This window comes from Sus scrofa, chromosome X, assembly GCF_000003025.6.
Source record: "Sus scrofa isolate TJ Tabasco breed Duroc chromosome X, Sscrofa11.1, whole genome shotgun sequence".
In the NCBI taxonomy this organism is placed as follows: Eukaryota; Metazoa; Chordata; class Mammalia; order Artiodactyla; family Suidae; genus Sus; species Sus scrofa.
The window spans coordinates 48,360,616-48,382,364 of record NC_010461.5 but is presented as its reverse complement, the minus strand read 5'-3'; the positions used below and the strand labels follow the sequence as shown (position 1 = coordinate 48,382,364).

The 21,749-nt window shown below is 38.1% G+C and overlaps 1 long non-coding RNA gene across 1 annotated transcript in view; it reads left to right on the top strand.

Annotated features, from left to right (window-relative positions):
* LOC110257736 overlaps positions 1 to 15,296 on the top strand; it is a 43,136-nt gene extending 27,840 nt beyond the window's left edge. The window contains exon 2 of the long non-coding RNA XR_002340676.1: positions 14,943 to 15,296. This is a non-coding gene — a long non-coding RNA (uncharacterized LOC110257736). The remainder of the gene's footprint in view (positions 1 to 14,942) is intronic.

Sequence of the window (21,749 nt, the reverse complement as noted above, 5' to 3'; positions counted from 1 at the left end):
TAGTTCATTATCAGAATTATTGCTATTTATATCTATCCCTTTCCTTAATTCATTTTTATTACCAATATTTTGAATTTTTTATCTGATAAATTGTTTATGTATGTTTCATTATCTTTTCAGTTTTTTTTCTCTTGCTCTTGAATTGAGAGCAATTTCTTTGCTTTTTCACTTTAACTTTCTCTGCCTCTGTAAATTTAGGTGGAACAGTTACCTATTGTGGTCTTGATGGGGTGTACTTACATGAGGCTCACCTATGGAGCCTGAATATGTCCAATGCCTTTGGTGGGAGAGCTGGTTTGAAGTGGTTGAAAATCACATCTTTCCTCATAGTGTACTGGCAGCCATCACCTTAGCAGGCAGTGAAGCTGGAGGTGGAGGGGCTAGAGCCAGAGCCTGGGACTTCCTCTCTGTTCAGTGGCTATCACCACCCTTTTTGGGGTCACATCTATTCCTAAGTTGCTTGAGCAGAAAACCTGAGTTTTGGGCCCAAGAAGACTCTGTTCTCTTTAAGTGCCTATTTTCCCTCTCCCCATACCATGACCTTTGCATCAGAGAAGGGGACTAATGGAGTATGTTTGGGCTGTGCTCAGACAAAGGTCCAATGCAATGTTCTGCCTATGTTGGAGCCCATGAATCCACTTGAATGCAGCCTTAGTGCAAGTCACCTTTGTCCCTTATGGTCAATCACTCCCTCCATCCTCCACTGTCCCTGACATGCTGTGGAACCACTTCTTAGTGGTCATAGTGGCCCTTCTGGTATTTCAGCATATATTGTGAGGTGAGGTGTGGGCAGAGATCTGGGCAGATTTTGAGGTATCTCTTGAGTAAGCACCAACAATGGCCTCTGCTGCTCTACTCAGTCTTTACCTCAGGACATGGTTGCCTCTGTATCCCATGATTGAATCTCTTTCCTGGGCCATAGATCTAGTGCTGTGCTATGGCATGGAGTGAATGAGGCCAGAGTATTTTTTCAGTTTGGACTAGGGTAGATGACAAGGTCATTGCAGGAAACCCAGAATCTTCTACAGAATACCTGTCCACCTGCCTCAGGTCTAGTGCATGCATGTGCATACCTCTCAGGAGAGTAGCCAATCTTCCCCTAGCCCTTCTATTTTTCCTTGTAGTCTTCCAATCAATCAAGTGTGTTTGCATCTTTTTTGCATGACCCTAGGACTGGTATGCCCAATCTGTGGCTCAAGCTGTTTAGTCCCCCAGGGCGAGTATCTGTCTATGTAATCTCCCTTTCCCTCTGAGTCCCCTCCCAAGAGCACAGGTCCTTAACTGAGCTCTTTTACCTTCCTACTTGATTATGTATGTATCTTTCTTACAGCCTTGCTTGTATATGAGTACTTCTGCCAGTTTCCAGTTAGTTTTCCATTATACGTTTTCCACATGTAAATGTATTTTTGATTTGTTCATGGAGGAATATGAGTTCCATATCCTCTTACTCTGTCATCTTGGTCCCTCTCCCTAGTTTGAGATTTCTCATGTTTTCTGTCTCTTTGTCGAGTTTTCCCTGTGTTCATCCATTCTTTTCCTATATCTGGTGAGCATTTTATAAACATTACTTTGAGATCTTTATAATGTAAGTTACTTATCTCCTTTCATTAAGTTGTTTTCTGAAGTTGTGTATTTTTTAAATTGAAGTATATTTGCTATACAATAGTATATAAGTTACAGGTTTATAATATAGTGATTCACAGTATTAAAAGGTTATACTCCATTTCATGGTTATTATAAAATATAAAATATGGGCTATTGTTTTTTTTATTTAGAATATGTTCCTCTATTTTCTCATTTTTCTTAACTCTGTGTTTGTTTCAATATATTCAATGAAACAGCCACCCCTCCCAGTCTTGAAGGAATGGTCCTGGATAGGGGATAAACCTTATTTTTCAACCTTGCCCTATCTCTTGGTCATCTCTTGAACTTTTGTTATTATCCATTAAGCCTGTTTATTATTTTATATAATTTTTATTTTTTCCCACTATACCTGGCTTACAGTGTTCTGTCGATTTTCTACTGTACAGCATGGTGACCCAGTTATACATACATGTATACATTCTTTTTTCTCACATTATCATGCTCCATCATAAGTGACCAGACATAGTTCCCAGTGCTACACAGCAACTAATTTGCATCCTTTAAAAGCTGCTGCCTGAGGTTCTGGCTTCCAATTAGTCTGATTCTAAATGCTGAGTGAGATTCCCTCTTTTGGGACACTGACAGGTCTTAGCACACCCTTAACAACTGTTTATTTTTAATAGATACCAGTTGGTAAGGGTGTGCCAAGACCTGTCAGTGTCCCAAAAGAGGGAATCTCAATAGCTTCCAGTTGTAAAGGCAATGTGAAAATGGTACCCCACAGAAGGAAAAATGCTCTTGAGTTAAAGAAAAAATATGTGTATTTACACACCACTATATATAAAATAGCTAACAAGGACATACAGTATAGCACAGGGAAATTTACTCGATACTGTGTAATAACATATATGAAAAAATAATCTGAAAAGGAATGGATATATGCATATATATATAACTGATTTACTTTATGCCTGAAATTAACACAACTTTGTCAGTCAACTGTATTCTAATAAAATTTAAAAAAAAAGATGGTACCCACATGCACCTCCATCCCCAGAGTATATCTCAATAGTTCCCAGCCCCTCAGGCTGATGCTTTAAGATTAGCAAATTAATTTATTTCAAAGTCTAGGTACTTTATAAACAACTGCTTTTGCACTTGGCCCTGCAGCAAGTGAGTCTGTGTGTTAGATCTTTAAGAGATGTTTCTCAGCTCACTACAGCCCTTTGCATCTTATGGACATTGGCCCTATTGGTTTTCAAAGCCAGATGTTTTGCAGGCTTATCTTCCAAATGCATGTCTTAAAAGTTAAGATGTCTGATGTGTAGTACAAACCCTTCACTCCTCGCTTATAGTGATGTTCCAGATTTGTAAGTTTCCTCCAATTGTGAGTAATCATGCTAGAGGTAAGTTTTATGGCAATATTGTGTCTTAGCCTTGCTTATCTGCCTTGATGTGACCATTTTCTTGTTTGCAAAACATGAATGAGCTTGTCAGCTAGTTTTCAGTTATCAGAAGGCTGTTATTTTATATGAAGGTGTAGATTCAGTATTTATGTGGGAGGAGGTTAGTTCAGCATCTTCCTGCATTGCCATTTTGGACTGCCTTTTTTGAAAAAAATATTTATAAAGGTAGGCAAAACTCCTATAACTTAGAAGAGTCTTCTGAAATGGCAAATGTCATAGAGATATCAAAAGAACCCTAAGGAAGAGAGTGTAGGTGATAATTACACCAAATGTTTGTTAACTACACCTAAGGGTTCCAGGTAGAATACGAGATACATATTTAAATTTGAATTTCAGAGTGGCAGAGCGAGACAGCAGAAGAGTAAGAGGTCAAGTTCACCCTCTCCCACAAATACATCAAAAAAAACAAACAAACAAACACATCTACATGCAAAACAACTTACACAGAACATCAAATGAATGCTGGTAGAAGAACTTAAACCTCCAAAAAGGGCAAGAAACTCTACATAACTGGGTAGAACAAAAGAAAAAAAAAGAGAGAGAGAGAGAAAAGGAATCAGTACTACGCTAGCATTCCAGAGAGGGAGGTGTGAAGGAGAAAAAGAACCCACACCCTGGGAAGCCACCTAACTGATGGAAAGATCATCCAAGTTGGAGGGACCTCAAAGCGCCAAGAAAAGTGCAGCAGCAGGTCTGAGAACAGAAAAGATTGAGAGATGCACAGATCATCTGAACCACCGGCCTGGACACCACAGCCTGAGACGCTTGGGTGGGGGCTGGGCACTGAGACTTAGGCTCCGGAGATCTGTCTCCAGGAAATGGCTAGGGAATGTAAAGGAGCAGTGAGCCATGGGCAGAGGACTGGTATGCTAAGGGCTGGGGAGTTTAAAGCCATGGCAGAGGGAACCTAGGAGAAGGTCTGTACCTGCAGGAGATGCAAGGTGCCATTGTTGGGGAGGACAAGAGGAGGAGGTGTGGGCCAAGCTTGCATGTGTGCCTGCCAGCTTGCAGAGAGTGGAGCATCCCCAGTGCATCCCCCTGCAGCCAGAAGCTGCTTGCTAGCCCACGGTGGACCAGGCATCTCTGGCACAGCCTCCCCCACAGCCAGAGGCCACTTGCTAACTCATTGCAGACCAGGCGCCTCCAGCTGTGGGAAACCACTTGCTACCCTGCCACAGACCAGGCCTGCAGGTGACAGGAGCAAACCACCACAGTTAAACCTGAATCCAGAGGTGGGAATGGCCCATGGCCACTGGGGATACTTGAACAAAAATCATATGCAGCCCCAACCACCTCAGAGGGCACCACAGAGAAGGACATTACAACAGAACATCACATGATGTTTCTCTCACTCCTCCATGAGCACACCTGCCCTGCAGCTGCCACAGCCAAATGTTCTGGGCAGTGCCCAGATGCTTGATCACTGTCTCTTCCCAGGAACCTACAACTAAGAGTGCCTTGGGCAGCACATCCTGTGGGGGCTAAGCAGGACGAGGTGCTTCTTGCATGGCCAACAGGAGGCAGGGGCAAACCACCATAGTTATCTCTGGCTCCAGAGGTGAGAGTGGCCCGACACCACTAGAGGTCAGTGAACAGGCACCACTCATAGCCCCAGTAACTTCAAGGGCACCACAGAGGAGGACATTGTGATGGAACACCACCTGTGGGTGCTCTTACACCCTTGGGAACACGCCAGACCTGCTGCTGTCACTGCTGAATATTCTGGGAAGTACCCACATGCCTGATCTCTGTCACTTCCCAGGATCCTACAACTAGGATCAGCCTCTGCAGCACTTCATATGTGGCCCAAGTGAGACAGATTGCTTCATGCATGGTCTACAGGTGGCAGAGGCAAACCACCACAGTTATCACTGACGCTAGAGATTGTAATGGCCCACTCCCTCTAGGGGTCCCTGAACAGGCATCACCTGTGGTTCCAATCACCTCAGAGGAGGGCATTGCAATCAAACACAAGCTGTTGTTACTTTAATCCCCATGGGAACTCACATACTCTGCTGCTGCTAATGCCAAATGCTCTAGTCACCTTGCAGATTCTCCTAGAGCTCATTATCACCTCCCAGAATCCTGCAAGTAGGAGTAGCCTGTGCCACCTTCCTGCAAGTCTTTGCTTCTGTTGAAAACCCAATGACCAGGCACTGACTGCTGGCCCTGCCCATTGCCTCCTTCTCCCTGAAAACACACTGAGCATCCTGGGGATAATAGCCTGCTCACACCAAGGAAAGAGACAGCAAAGATTCAAACTTCCACACCAAAAATAAATAGTAAGCCCTCCCATCCAAAGTACAAATGTGTATTCTTGCATAGAAATAGCATTACAAGACCATGGTTTGGCTTCCCCAAATTCACAGAAAAAGAAAAAAACACAAGCAAGATGAAGAAGTTCAGAAACCATTTCTAATTAAAGCAACAGGAGAATTCACCTAAAGCAGTCAACAATGAAATAGGCCTTTGCCCTCTGGCAGTCTTTGAGTCCAAAAAGGAGATAATGAAAATACTGAAGGAATTAAGAGAGGATATGAACAGTAATGCAGATTCCTTTAGAAAGGAACTAGAAAATATTAGGAGGAGCCCCAAAAAATTGAAAATTCATTTGCAGAGATAAAGACTGAGCTAAACACAATAAAGAGCAGAATGAATAATGCAGAGGAATGAATTAGTGATGTGGAAAAGAGAATAATAGAAATCACCCAAGCAGGACAGCAGACAGAAAACCAAATGAAAAAACATGAAAGCAATATAAGAGAAATATGGGATAATATGATGCAGGCTAATCTACATATAATAGGGATACTATAAGGAGAAGAAAAAAAAGGGGGGATTGAAAATATATTTGAAGAAATTAGGGCTGAAAACATTCCAAATCTAAAGGAAACAGATATCAAGATACAGGAAGCACAGAGGGCCCCAAAAAAGTTGAACCCAAATAGGCCCACACCAAGACATATTATAATAAAAATGGCAAAAGTTAAAAATAAAGAGAGGATTCTAAAGGCAGCAAGAGAAGAGCAAAGCGTTAATTATAAGGGAACCCCAATGAGGCTATCAGCTGATTTCTCTACAGAAACACTACGGGGCAGAAGGGAGTGGCAAGATACATTTAAAGTGCTGAAAGGAAAAAACATGCAACCTAGAATACCCTAACCCTAACCCTAACCCTAACCCTAACCCTAACCCTAACCCTAACCCTAACCCTATCCAGCAAGACTATCATTTAAAATAGAAAGGGGAATAAAGAATATCTCCAACAAACAAAAGCTAAAAGAGTACAGCAATACTAAACCCATTCTAAAAGATGTACTGAAAGGGCTTCTCTAAATTAAAAAAAAAATAGAAGAACTAGAATGTAGAAAACCACAATTGGAAAGCAGTCACTTAATAAGCCAGTATACCAATCTAAATATAAAGATGTTTAAAAAAGAGACATAATAGTCATACAATGAGGGGAATGGAAGTTAGAAAATATAGATTATTTTTTTTATTTAAATGATATGTTTCAGCCTATATGACTATCAGGCCAAAGCAAGCAGATATAGGAAGGAGTTAACATACTTAAAAAACTGGGCAACCACACATCAAAGCCCAATATAAAATTCACGAAAAATGAAAAGAAAAGTACTCAAGCATAAAATAAATGGAAACCATCCATCCAAAAGAAGAAAAGAGAAACATAGAATCAACTGAAAAACAAGGTTTAAAATGGCAGTAAATACATATCTATCAATAATCACCTTAAATGCCAATGGACTGAATAGTCCAATCAAAAGACACAGAGTGGCACATTGGATAAAAAAGCAAAAGAAACACCTTAGGGCAAAAGTCACATATAGATTGGAAGTGAGGGCATGGGAAAAGATATTTCATGCCAATGGATGAGACAGGAAAGCAGGATTTTCAATACTCATATCAGACAAAATAGACTTTAAAATGAAGGCCACAAAGAAAGACAAAGAAGGACACTATTTAATGGTTAAAGGATCCATTCAAAAGAGGATATTACAATCATCAAGATATATGCCCCTAATATAGGAGCACCCAGATACCTACAACAAATACTAACAGACATAAAAGGAGAAATGGATGGGTATACAATAAGAGTAGGAGATTTTAACACCCCATTCAAATCAACGGACAGATCCTCTAGACAGAAAATGAATATAGCAACAAAGATCCTAAGGGAAACAATAAAAAAGTTAGACTTATTTGACATCTTCAGGACATTACATCCAAAAAATCAGGATATACATTCTTCTCAAGTGCACATGGAAGACTCTCAAGACTTGATCACATACTGGGGCACAAAGCTAACCTCAACAAATTTAAGAGTATAGAAATTATTTTAATTATTTCTTCACTGACCACAATGGCATGAAACTAGAAATCAACCACAGGAAAACAAATGAGAAAAAAGTGACTACATGGAGACTACATAACATGCTACTAAAAAACCAGTGGGTCAATGAGGATATCAAGAAGGAAATTAAACAATACTTCAAGAAATATGATAATTAAGACACAACCTCTCATAATCTTTGGGATGACTCAAAAGCAGTGTTCAGAGGGGAATTCCTAGCAATAGAGGCCTTCCTCAAAAAAGAAGAAAAATCTAAACTTGACAACTTAACCCACCACCTAAATGAATTAAAACAAACAAACAAACAAACAAACAAAAAAAAACAAGACCTAGAGTCAGGAGAAGGAAGGAAATCATAAAGATCAAAGAGGAAATCAATAAAATAGAGATTCAAAAAAATAAGAGAATAAAAAACAATCAAACCAAGAGCTGGTTCTTTGAAAAGATAAACAAAATTGAAAAACCTTGCTAGACTTACCAAAAAGAGGAGAGAAAAAACCCAAACAAACAAAATAAGAAATGAAAAAGGAGAAGTCACAATGGATACTACAGAAATACATAAAATCATGCAAAAATACTATGAACAATTGTATGCTAACAAATTTGACAACCTACAAGAAATGGACAACATTCTAGAGACTTACAGACTGGTAGAACTGAATCAAGAAGAAACAGACCAAATGAACAGACTGATCACTAGAAATGAAATTCAATATATAGTAAAAACACCCCCTGAAAATAAAAGTCCAGGAACAGATGGCTTCACAGGAGAATTCTACCAAATGTACAATGGGTAACTGATACCCATCCTTCTTAAACTTTTTCCAAAGTTTGAAGAAAAAGGAAATGTCCCAAAGAAATTCTATGATGCACCGTCACCCTAGTTCCAAAACCAGACAAAGATATCACCAAAAATGAAAACTATAGGCCAATATCTTTGATGAATTTAGACTCAAAAATTCTCAACACAAAATTTTAGCCAATGGAATCCAAAAACATATTAAAAATATCATAAAGCAAGAACAGGTGGGATTTATCCCAGGTTCAAAAGCATGGGTCAATCAATGTCATACATCACATTAACAAAAGAAAAGTAAAAAACCACATGATCATCTCAATAGATCCAGTAAAAGCATTTGACAAAGTCCAACATCCATTCATGATCAAAGCTCTCACCAAAGTGGGTATAGAGGGAACATAGCTTAACATAGTCAAAGCCATTTATGATGAACCCACAGTAAATATAATACTCAATGGAGAAAAGCTGAAAGCCTCTCCAATAAAATGTGGAAAAAGACAAGAATGCCCACTCTCTCCACTGTCATTCAACATAATATTGGAAGTCCTAGCCACAGCAATCAGACAAAAAAAAAAAAAAAAGAAATTAAAGGCATCCAAATAGGAAGAGAAGTGGTAAAACTGTCACTGTATGCAGATGACATGACACTATATATAGAAAACCCCAAGGACTCAACCAAAAAACTACTTGAACTGATCAACAAATTCAGCAAAGTAGTAGGATACAAGACTAACATTCAAAAATCGGTCACATTTCTGTATATTAACAATGAAATGTCAGAAAAGGAATACAAAAATACAATGCCGTTTAAAATTATACCTCAAAAAATCAAATATCTTGGAATACACCTGACCAAGGAGTTGAAAGTCTTTTATGCTGAGAACTACAAAACATTAATCAAAGAAATTAAAGAAGATGGAAAGAAATGGAAAGACATTCCATACTGCTGAGTTCGAAAAAGTAATACCATAAAAATGGCCAAACTACTCAAAGCAATCTACAGACTCAATGCAATCCCTATCAAATTACCCATAACATTTTTCACAGAAAGAGAACAAACAATCCAAACATTTATATGGAACCACAAAAGACCCAGAATTGCCAAAGCAATTCTGAGGAATAAAAACCAAGCAGGAGGCATCAGTCTCCCAGACTTCAGGCAATATTACAAAGCCACAGCAAGATAGTGTGGTGCTGGTACCAAAACAGACAGACGGACCAATGGAACAGAATAGAGAACCCAGAAATAAACCGAGACACCTATGATCAAGTAATCTTTGACAAAAGAGGCAAGAACATAAAAATGGGAAAAAGACAGTCTTTTCAGCAAGTCGTGCTGGGAAACCTGGACAGCGGCATGCACATCAATGGAACTAGAACACATCCTCACACCATGCACCAAAATAAGCTCAAAACGGCTGAAAGACTTAACTATAGGACAAGACACCATCAAACTCCTGGAAGAGAACATAGGCAAAACATTCTCTGACATCAACCTTACAAATGTTTTCTTAGGTAGGTCTCCCAAGGCAACAGAAACAAAAGCAAAAATAAACTAATGGGACCTAAGCAAACTGACAAGCTTTTGCACAGGATAGGAAACCATTTTAAAAAAAAAAGGCATCCTACAAAGTGGGAGAAAATAGTATCAAATGATGGAACTGACAAGAGCTTAATCACTAAAACATGTAAAAAACTTACAAATTTACCGACTTTTAAGCAAACTTATGTACCAAAGGGGATAGGTTGGTGGCATGGAGGGAAGGACAAAGGTTTTGGGATTGGAATATGCACACTGTGGTATATGGAATGACTGGCCACCTGGGACCTTCTGTATAGCATGGGGAACTCTACTGAATATCCTCTATGAAATCCATAGGGGAAAGAATATGAAAGAATGGTTGTGCATGCCTGTGTAACTGAATCATTTGTTGTACAATGGAAATTATCACAGCATTGTAAATCAACTATTCTTCAATAAAACTTTGAGAAATGAAAAAAAAAATCATTGTTCAAGTATAGCATAATGGGCGTTCCCCTTATATTCCCAGTGAGTTATGATCTGGAATTGTCACTGTAGTGGCTTGGATCATTGCTATGATGCAAGTTTGATCCCTTACCCAGGAACTTCGTCATGCTATGGGCAAGACAAAAAAAAGTATAATGTAATGAGTCTTGTGGGCTAGATTCAGCCAAAGTGCCACCATTTTAAATTCTAGGAATGTAAATGAGCATAATGGCCTCTGGAACTGGATGAACCTAGTTGAATCTCAGCCCCACTACTTACTATTTGTGTTAACTTTAAACCAGTCAATTAACCTTTATGTTCTTCAGCATTCTCATCCATAAAATGAGAATAATTATAATATTTGTTGCACAATGTTGTTGCGAGAATTAGACTTAGAGCCTGACACACTGTAAACCCTGAATAAATGTCAATCATAATTATTAATATGTCTTTCAACCAATATATGTAAAAAATATTTTAAACATAGTTATTCCTGAAAGCCCTGGTCAATGGATGGAGGAGACATGGAATTAGCTTGCCACTTTCCACCATGAGTGTTCCCAGGAAAAAACTTGCCTAAATAAGTGACTGAAAAACGTGGTAGCTCTAACCTCTACCTTCCTCCTGCAGAGTATAGCCAGGTTACTTTGATGACTTTCAGATTTTTGATTCCTGGTCTCCACTCTAGATTCCTACCAAGACTATAGTCTGGACTATGAATTTATAGCCCATTTAGCTAGAAGACCTGACTATGCTCCACTTCCAAAAAACCTAAATATAATTTGGACATTCATCTGACTCCAAGAGCTGCTAGGAGCTATTTCCCAGCCATTCAGACCTTTGGACAATGAGGAGTCTCTGCATTCCTATTGGATTTGGTGATTTGAAGTTCTGGCCACTTCCTATTGGTTACCAGCACTTTTCCAGTCTCTGTCTCTCCCCAGTAGATTTCAGTATGTTCCCTCTCCCAGCATGCCTCCTAGGAACATCCACCATGCCTACAGCTAAGTTATAAAAATACTACTATAACAAGAAGCATATGGCAACTCTAACCATTCTATAAATCACCATTTTTATCTCATTAAGAAAACTTGATGACATAATACTGTTTCAAACATATATAATCCTTGAAATAGCCTTTATTACTCAGTCTACCTTGAAGTGAAGTTCTCTTTTTTTTATTTTTTGCACATATTATTATCATTATTTGCATTTTCTATTTTTATTTTTTAATTGTTATATCCCCGATACAGTTTTTTTTTCTACTGTATAGCATGGTGACCCACTTACACATACATGTACACATTCTATTTACTCACATTATCATGCTCCATCGTAAGTGACTAGAAATAGTTCCCAGTGCTACATAGCAGGATCTCATTGCTAATCCATCCCAAAGGCAATGGTGTGCACCTATTAACCACAAGCTCCCAATCCACCCAACTCCCTCCCCCTCCCCTTCCCCCTTGGCAGCCACAAGCCTATTAATGAAGTCCATGATTTTCTTTTCTGTGAAAAGGTTCATTTGTGTTGTATATTAGATTCCAGATATAAGTGATATCATATGGTTTTTATCTTTTGCTTTCTGACTTCACTCAATATGAGAGTCTCTAGTTCCATCCATGTTGCTCTAAATGGCATTATTTGGTTCCTTTTTATGGCCGAGTAGTATTCCATTGTGTATATATACCACTTCTTCCTAATCCAATCATCTGTTGATTGACATTTGGGTTGCTTCCATGCCTTCACTGTTGGGAATAGTGCTGCAATGAACATGTGGATCCATGTGGTTTTTTAAGGAAAGAGTTGTCTGGATATATGCCCAAGAGTGGGATTGCTGGGTCATATTATAGTTTTGTGTATAGATTTCCAAGGTACCTCCATACTATTCTCCATAGTGGTTGTACCAGCTTACATTCCCACCAACAGTGCATGAGGGCTCTCTTTTATCCACACCCCCTCCAGCATTTGTTATTTGTGGACTTCTTAATGATGCCCATTCTGACTAGTGTGAGGTGGTATCTCATGGCACTTTTGATTTGCATTTCTCTAATAATCAGTGATGTTGAGCATTGTCTCAAATGTTTATTGGCCATCTGTTTATCTTCCTTGCAGAAATGTCTATTCAGGTCTTTTGCCAATTTTTCCATTGGATTGTTGCCTTTTTGGTGTTGAGTTGTATATGCTGCTTGTGTATTTTAGAGATTAGGCCCTTGTCAGTTCCATCATTTGAAAGTATTTTTTCCCATTCTGTAAGTTGTCTTTTTGTTGTCTTTTTGGTTTACTTTGCTGTGCAAAAGCTTGTCAGTTTGCTTAGGTCCCATTAGTTTATTTTTGCTTTTGTTTCTGTTGCCTTGGGAGACCTACCTAAGAAAACATTTGTAAGGTTGATGTCAGAGAATGTTTTGCCTATGTTCTCTTCCAGGAGTTTGATGGTGTCTTGTCCTATAGTTAAGTCTTTCAGCCGTTTTGAGCTTATTTTGGTGCATGGTGTGAGGATGTGTTCTAGTTCCATTGATGTGCATGCCGCTGTCCAGGTTTCCCAGCACGACTTGCTGAAAAGACTGTCTTTTTCCCATTTTTATGTTCTTGCCTCTTTTGTCAAAGATTACTTGATCATAGGTGTCTCGGTTTATTTCTGGGTTCTCTATTCTGTTCCATTGGTCCGTCTGTCTGTTTTGGTACCAGCACCACACTATCTTGCTGTGGCTTTGTAATATTGCCTGAAGTCTGGGAGACTGATGCCTCCTGCTTGGTTTTTATTCCTCAGAATTGCTTTGGCAATTCTGGGTCTTTTGTGGTTCCATATAAATGTTTGGATTGTTTGTTCTCTTTCTGTGAAAAATGTTATGGGTAATTTGATAGGGATTGCATTGAGTCTGTAGATTGCTTTGAGTAGTTTGGCCATTTTTATGATATTAATTCTTCCAAACCAAGAGCATGGAATATCTTTCCATTTCTTTGCATCCTCTTTAATTTCCTTGAATACTGTTTTATAGTTCTCAGCATATAAGTCCTTTACCAAAACTGTTACCTAAGTGGGTATAGAGGGAACATAACATAATTAAAGCCATTTCCCACAAACTCACAGTAAATATAATACTCCATGGAAAAAGCTGAAAGCCTTCCCCTAAAATCTGGAACAAGGCATGGATGCCCACTCTCACCACTCTTATTCAACATATTGCTGGGAATCCTAGCCATAGCAATTGCACAAACAAAAGAAATAGAAGGCATCCAAATAGGAAGAGAAGTGGTAAAACTCTCACTGTATGCAGATGCCATGAAATGCCTCAAGGACTCAATCCAAAAACTACTTGAACTGATCAACAAATTCAGCAAAGTAGCAGGATATAAGTTTAACATTCAGAAATCAGTCGCTTTTCTGTATACTAACAATGAAATATTAGAAAAGGAATAAAAAAATACAATACCTTTTAAATTTTCACCCCCCAAAATCAAATACCTGGGAATACACCTGACGAAAGTGAAATTTCTTAAGCAATTGCACAATATCGCTTCTCAACACAAAATTTTAAAATATTTAACTATCCTGATATTTTTATTTTAAACACATTTCAATAACTTGATATAGTTTTATTTACCATTCATTCATTCAACAAAAAAATCAGTGAAAACTTACTGTTATGCTCTGTGTTGTATGCTACATGTATTACTCTAAGTGCTAATAACAAGAAAATAGTTTTAACATCATTTCCATTATAATATTGTAGGCTGCTACCTTCAAATGTTAATTGGTGCTCTAAGAATAAAGAATTCTGTCCTCAAATAAGCTTGCCACTTGAAGCAGCTCATTATAATTTAGCATATGAATGTCTTTGAGAAGTCCGAAAGTAAAAAAAAACAAAAACTTTTTAATTCTAAAAAAAGAAAGTAAACATTTTCCTTTGCACTGTGTTAGCTTCCTCTCCCAAATCCCTCATTCCTTCAAATTTTTTCCTTAACATTGAGAAAGGACTAGAAGCAAACATAGTAAAAGTTGTTCTGGCTAATTATTTTCAGAATGAGTAAGTGTCAACTCATTTAAGATAAAGACTGTTATATGAGAATCTCTTATCTATAGCATTTTATCAATGTGCTTAGCAGTGAAAGGAACACAATTTCAATTAAAATAATAATTTAGGTGTCAACTTTGATGTGGAGAAAAATTCACTTTTGTGTTAAATTGTGGTTGTTTGGTGTGAAGAATAATATTTCACAATAAATGAAAGACAGATTGAAGAAACAAATACATGTATATGACAGACACACATGCACACACGCACATTTTTATTAAGGACTGAGTCTGATGACCTTACTCATTAAGCTCATAAACCACAGAGATATCCCTTTATTACCTTTTTCTCTTCTTTAAGCTGTTTAGCTACCCTCCAAGAGAAAAACAACTTCTAACATCAAGCTCTAGCATTTCACTTTTAATGTCCACCAGGTTCTCTGTGAAGTGCTTTTGACACACTAACAAGTAAAATACAAAAATTTGAAGTTGGCATTGTCATATCATATAATTCCCTGAGGTTACTCTGCTGCACAACTACATTACCTATACTTTAAGCCAGCATTTTCTAACCTTTTTTAAATTGTCATTTCCCTAAAGAGAAATTAAATACTAAGGAATAAGACTTTGTCAGGTAGGGTTGAACTTTGAAGAGTCCCAAGCCACTGTAAAATCTAAGATTTTTTTTCACTTTCTAGGAACAAGTTTTTGACCCCTTGGGGGTGACATTATCTCATTAAGAATGTATGAATTCAAGTTTAAATTACAAACAGATTCTGGCTGCCATAAACAACGATCAAGGAGTCAAAACATGAAAATGAAAACATTTCTATTGAAGGAGAAAAAGATGGTGGAGGAGGAGTAGGCTATGAGACTCACCTACTCCCACAAATTTATCAAAAATATATCTACATGTGGAGCTATCCACCCAGAAAACTTGCTGAATGCTGACAGAAGACCCTAGGGTTCCAATAGCGGAAGAAAAACTTCCTGACTGGGTAAGACAAAAAAAAAAAAAAAAGAAGAAGAAGAAGAAGAGAAGAAAAGAAAAGGAAAAGCAAAGCAGTTCAGGAAGTGTGCCTCTGGGAGGTGTTACGGCAGCTACCCAGCAGCCCTGTGCTGCAGCACATCAGCTCTGGCAACAGCCCTGTGGCTGTAGCGTACTAGCTCCAGCAGCTCTTTTACCCTGTGAGAAACCAAGCGAGCACATGGAGAGTTGGAAAACTCAGGTTTATTACGCTGGCGGGCTCAGAGGAGATCGATCTCCAGAGTCTGAGCCCAGAAGAAGAGTTTCACAAGGCTTTTATGGGCTACTTCTTCCAGGTCCATGCTTCGCTAGTTGGACCAGAGTGACGTCAGGCAAGGTAGTAGATGCAGAAACAAATTTACAGAAGCAGGTGCATGGGGGAGGGGTGGTTGGGGCAGTTGGCTAGACTTTGCTTAGTCATCATTAGAAAGGATCTCTCCTTTCTACATTTTTATTGGGACATTTTCTCCTACAGAGGGAGCTGGTAAAGGGAAAAAAAAAACAACTCGCTAACATGGGAAGTCCCCCACACCAGCCAGAAGACCAGGAAAGACAGAGGAAGAACTTTGGAGTATTGAACAAGAACATAGCAATCGGTATAATAGCAGTTAAAATGGAAATGGTCCTCTGCAAATGGTCAGTGTCACTGCCTTGCAGTTCCCAACCATGAGCTCAGGTGGATAGGGGCTGGGAAATGAAACTCCAGCTTTGGAGATCAGACTCAAACAGAAAGCTGGGACTAGTGACCTAAGGAAAAACTAGGTTGGTAACATGGAGATAGCCTGGAGGGAGTAGAGTCTAGAGTGGTCACATTTGAAGCTGTAAGCTGAGGAATTCTGGTCAGGCTTGGAGGCTAGGGGCCACTGTTAGGGGGTGCTGAAGGGAAGGGGCAAGATCCTCCACTATAGACTTACCCTCTGTGAGTGCTCTCAGATATAAGGCGACTGATGACAGCCATAAAAGAGAAATCGACAGCAACACAAAAATAGTTGGGGACTTTAACAACCTGCTTACATCAAGGGACAGATCATCCAGATAGAAAATCAACAAGAAACACAGGGATTAAATGACATCCTAGAAGATGGCAGAGTAGAAGGACTGGAGCCCAACTTCTCTCATAAAAGCAACAAAATTACAACCAATTTCTGAACAACCTTCAACCAAATAGACTGAAAACTATTTAAAAAGATATCCTACTCCAGAAGACAGAGGAAACCACATCAAGATTTTAGGAGGGGATATTACATTATATAAGCAACCCCATACCTGCCAGGTGGACAGCACAAAGACTGGAAAGTAATTGTATCACAGAGACTCATCTAAAGGAATAAGAGTTCTGAGCTCCACACCAGGTAGCAAGGCCTGGGGATCTAGAATTGGGATAAGAAGCTCCTGGAGCATTTGGCATTGGGTCTTGTGCACAGCAGCTCCATGCAACTGGGGGAAATGAACATTCTTGAAAGGTGCACACAGGCTTTCATGTGTATTGGGTCCCAGGGCAAAGCAAAAACTTCATAGGAATCTGGGTCAGAACTGACTGCAGTTTTGGGGAAAGTGAGGAAAAAAGAGGGTGACTATGGCTGCTTGTGGGAGAAGGGTATTGGAGGCAAAGGTCTTGGAATAATCATCAGTGTGTGTTTCTCTAGAGGTGGCCATTTTGGAAAATTCTGTCCCCACCTATCAGGGCTGAAAAGCCCCAGGCCAAACAATAAATCAGGTGGGAACACAGCCCCACGCATCAGCAAACAGGCTGCCTAAAGACCACCCACCTAGGCAAGCCACTGCCTCTAATCTCACCCAGAGACAAAGACCCACCCACCAAAGGGATAAGACTCAGTTCCACCTACCAGTGGGCAGGCACCTGTCCCTCCCATCAGGAAACATGCAGCAATCCCCTGTACCAACTTCAGCCACAAGGGGGCAGACACCAGAACCAAGAGAAGCTAAAACACTATTGTCTGCAAAACGGAGACCACAACAAAAATCTATACAAAATTAAAAGGCTGAGAATTATGACTCAGATAAGGGAACAAGGGGAAAAAATAAAACCAGAAAAACAGCTAAGTGATCTGGAGGTTATCACTCTCCATGAAAAAGATTTTAGTCTGATGATAATAAAGATGATTCAAGATCTTGGAAATAAACTCCAGGCAAATATTGATAAACTACAAGAAATACTAAGCAAAGAAATAGAAGATTTAGGGATTAAGCAAGCAGAAATGCAAAATACAATAACTAAAATAAAAAATTCATTATAAACAACAGCAGAATACAAGAGGCAGAAGAATGAATAATCAATGTGGAGGACAGATTAGTAGAAATCACTGATACAGAAAAGGGAAAAGGAAAAGGATTGAAAAGAAATGAAGTCAGTCTAAGATAACTCTGGGAAGTTAAACACAACAACATCCATATTATAGGGATGCCAGAAGGAGAAGAGAGAGAGAAAGGGCCAGAGAAAATATTTGAAGAGATAATAGCCAAAAACTTACCTAACATGGGAAAGGAATCACTCACTCAAATCCATGAAGTACCATATAAAATAAACCCAAGGAGGAACACCTTGAGACATATATTACTCAAACAGCAAAATTAAAGACAAAGAGAAAATATTGAAAGTATGTAGGGAAAACAAACAACACACAAAGGAACCCTGATAAGGTTATTAGCATATTTTTCAACAGAAACTATATAGGCTAGAGGGGAGTGACATGATATACTTAAAGAGATGAAAGGAAAAACCTCCAACCAAGATGACTCTACCCAGCAAGGCTCTCATTCAGATTTGAAGGAGAACTTGAAAGTTTTTTTTTTGTTTTCTTTTATTTTTACATAATGATTTTTATTTTTTTCCATTATAGCTGGTTTACAGTGTTCTGTCAATTATCTACCCTACAGCATGGTGACCCAGTTACACATACATATATATGTTCTTTTTTCTCACATTATCATGCTCCATCATAAGTGACTAGACATAGTTCCCAGTGCTACACAGCAGGATCTCATTGCTAATCCATTCCAAAGGCAATAGTTTGCATCTATTAACCCCAAGCACCCCATCCATCCCACTCCAATGCCCTCCCCATTGGCAAATAAAAGTATATTCTCCAAGCTTTACAGACAAGCAAAAGCTAAGAGAATTCAGGACCACTAAAGCAGCTTTACAATACTAAAGGAACTTCTCTAGGTGGAAAAAAATGCCACAACTAGAAACAATATTATTACAAATGACAATGCTCACCAGTAAAGGCATACATATGATAAAGGTACAAATATGCTACCAAAATCAGAAATTGTGAGAATAGGAGGGTACAAATATAGGACACTAGCGATGCACTTGCAATTAAGAGACAAAAGACTTAAAACAATTTTGTATATCTATGTAGACTATTATATCAAAACTTCAAGGTAATTGCAAACCAAAAATTTACAATAAATACCCACACAAATAGGAAAAAGCTTTGGGTTAATAGATGCAGACTATTGCCTTTGGAATGGATTAGCAATGAGATCTTGTTGTGCAGCACTGGGAACTATGTCTAGTCACTTATGATGGAGCACGATAATGTGAGAAAAAAAGAATGTATACATGTATGTGTAACTGGGTCACCATGACGTACAGTAGAAAAAAAATAATGAATTGGGAAAATTAAAAAAAAAAAAGAAAAAGGAATTCAAATACAGCACTAAAGACAGTCATCACACTACAAGAGACGAAAAAAGGCCAACAACACAAATCCAAACAGTTAATAAAATGACCATCAGAACAAATGTATCGATAACTACCTTAAATGCAAATGAATTAAGGCCCCAACCAAAAGACATACAAATACAAAAACAAGACCAACATATGTGGTGTCTTTGAGACACCCACATCAATTCTAGGGCCACATACAAATTGAAAGTAAGAAAAGAAAGCTGGAGTAGCAATACTCATATCAGAAAAAATAGACCTTAAAAATAATTTTATAAGAGACAAAGAAGGACATTACATAAATATCAAAGGAGCAATCCAAGAAGAAGATATAACAATTGTAAATATATATACACCCAACATAGGATCTTCTCAATATATAAGGCAACTGCTAACAACCTTAAAAGGAGAAATTGACAATGACACAATAATAGGGAGTTTATCACCCAACTCACAGCAATGGACATATCATTCAGACAGAAAATCAATAAGGTAACACAGGCCTTAAATGATGCAGTTGATCAGAAGGACTTATTAGATATTTATCGAATATTCCATCCAAAAGCACCAAGATACACATTCTTCTCAAGTGCACACGGAACATTTTCTAGAATAGATCACACTAATGGCCACAAATCAAGCCTTGGTAAATTTAAGAAAATTGAAATAATATCAAGCATCTTTTCCAATCACAATGCTATACCACTAGAAATCAACAACAAGAAAAAAATTGCAAAAATCACAAACACGAGGAGACTAAACAACACACTACTTAACAACTGGTGAATCGCTGAGGAAATCAAAGAGGAAATTGAAAAATATCTTGAAGAAAATGATAACAAAGTCACAACAACAACCTATGGGATGCAGCAAAACAGTTCTAAGAGGGAAGTTTATAGCAATACAAGCCTACCTCAGGAAACAAGAAAAAGCTCAAAGAAACAACCCAGCTTTACACCTAAAGCAACCAGAAAAGGAACAGACAAGACCCAAAGTTAGCAGAAGGAAAGAAAACATAAAGATCAGAGCAGAAATAAAAGAAATAGAAATTTTAAAAAACCATAGAAAAGATCAGTGAAAGTAAAAGCTTGTTCTTTGAAAAGATCAACAAAATTGATACACCCTTAGCCAGACTCATCAAGAAAAAAAGGGAGAGGACTCAAATCAGGATTAGAATGGAAAAAGGAGAAGTTACAGTTGGCAGCACAGAAATACAAAGGATCACAAGAGACTACTGCAAGAAACTATATGACAATTAAAATGAGAACCTAGAAGAAATGTATGAATTCTTATAAAAGTACAATCTTCCAAGACCAAACCAAAACAAAATAGAAAAGATGAATGGACCAGTCATAAGTACTGCAATTGAAACTGTGATTTTAAAATTTCCAACAAACAAAAGTCGAGGACCAGATGGCTTCATAGGCGAATTCTATCAAACATTTAGAGAAGATCTAACACCTATCCTTCTGAAACAATTCCAAAAAATAAAGTTGCAAAAAGAGGAACACTCCCAAACTCATTCTATGTGTTCACCATCACCCTGATACCAAAAACAAAGGTACCAGAAAAAATGAAAATTACAGGCCAATACCACTGATGAACATAGATGTAAAAATCATCAACAAAATATTCATTGCAGCACTCTATACAATAGCCAAGACATGGAAGCAAACTAAGTGCCCATTGACAGAGGAGTGGATCAAGAATGAGTGGTACATATTGAAATTGAACATAACTCAGCCATAAAAAATGAAATAATGGCTTTTGCAGCAACACGGATGGACCTAGAAATTATCATGCTAAGTGAAGTTAGTCAGACAGTGATACACCAGCACCATATGCTTTCACTTACACGTGGAATCTAACAAAAGAACACAATGATCTTATTTGAAGAACAGATACCGACTCACAGACTTTGAAAAACTTATGGTTTCAAAGTAGACAGGTTGTGGGGGGAGGCATGGGTTGGGGGTTTGGGATGGAAATGCTATAAAATTGGGTTGTGATGATTATTGTACAACTGTAAATATAATAAAATTCATTGACATAAAAATAAAAGCAACACACACAAAAAAGAAATATCAAAATGCTCCCAATAAACTGTAATGAGTCATAGACTATAATATACATCATGATTTCAGAGATGTTAAAATGAAGTATGTATTGAGGGTTTGGAATTGGCATATGAAAACTGAGGTATATGGAATGATTGATCATTGGGGACCTGCTGTAATGAATGAAGAACTCTATGCAATATTCTATGATAATTTATGTGGGAAAAGAATATGAAAGAGAATGGATGTGTGAATATGTATAACTGAATCACTTTGATGTACAGCAGAAATTATCATAACTTTGCAAATCAGCTATACTTCAATAAAACTTTTTTAAAAAATGACACCCTAAAAAGATAGATTTAACTGATATTTAAAGAACACATCATCCCAAAGTAGCAGAATATATACTCTTTTCAAGTGCACATGGAACATTCTCCATGATAGGTCACAACATAAGCCATAGATCAAGCCTAGGTACATTTAAAAAATTTGAAAGTATCAAGTGCATTTTCTCCAATTCTCTAACCACAATGCTATCAGACTAGAAGTCAACTACGAGGAAAAAAAAAAAAGCCAAAAGCAGAAATTCCTGGAAACTAAACAATATGCTACTGAACAACAAGTGGATCATTGAGGAAATCAAAAAGGAAATTAAAAGATACTTAGAGGCAAAGGACAACAAAGATACAACTCAAAACCTATGGGACACAGCAAAAGCAGTCCT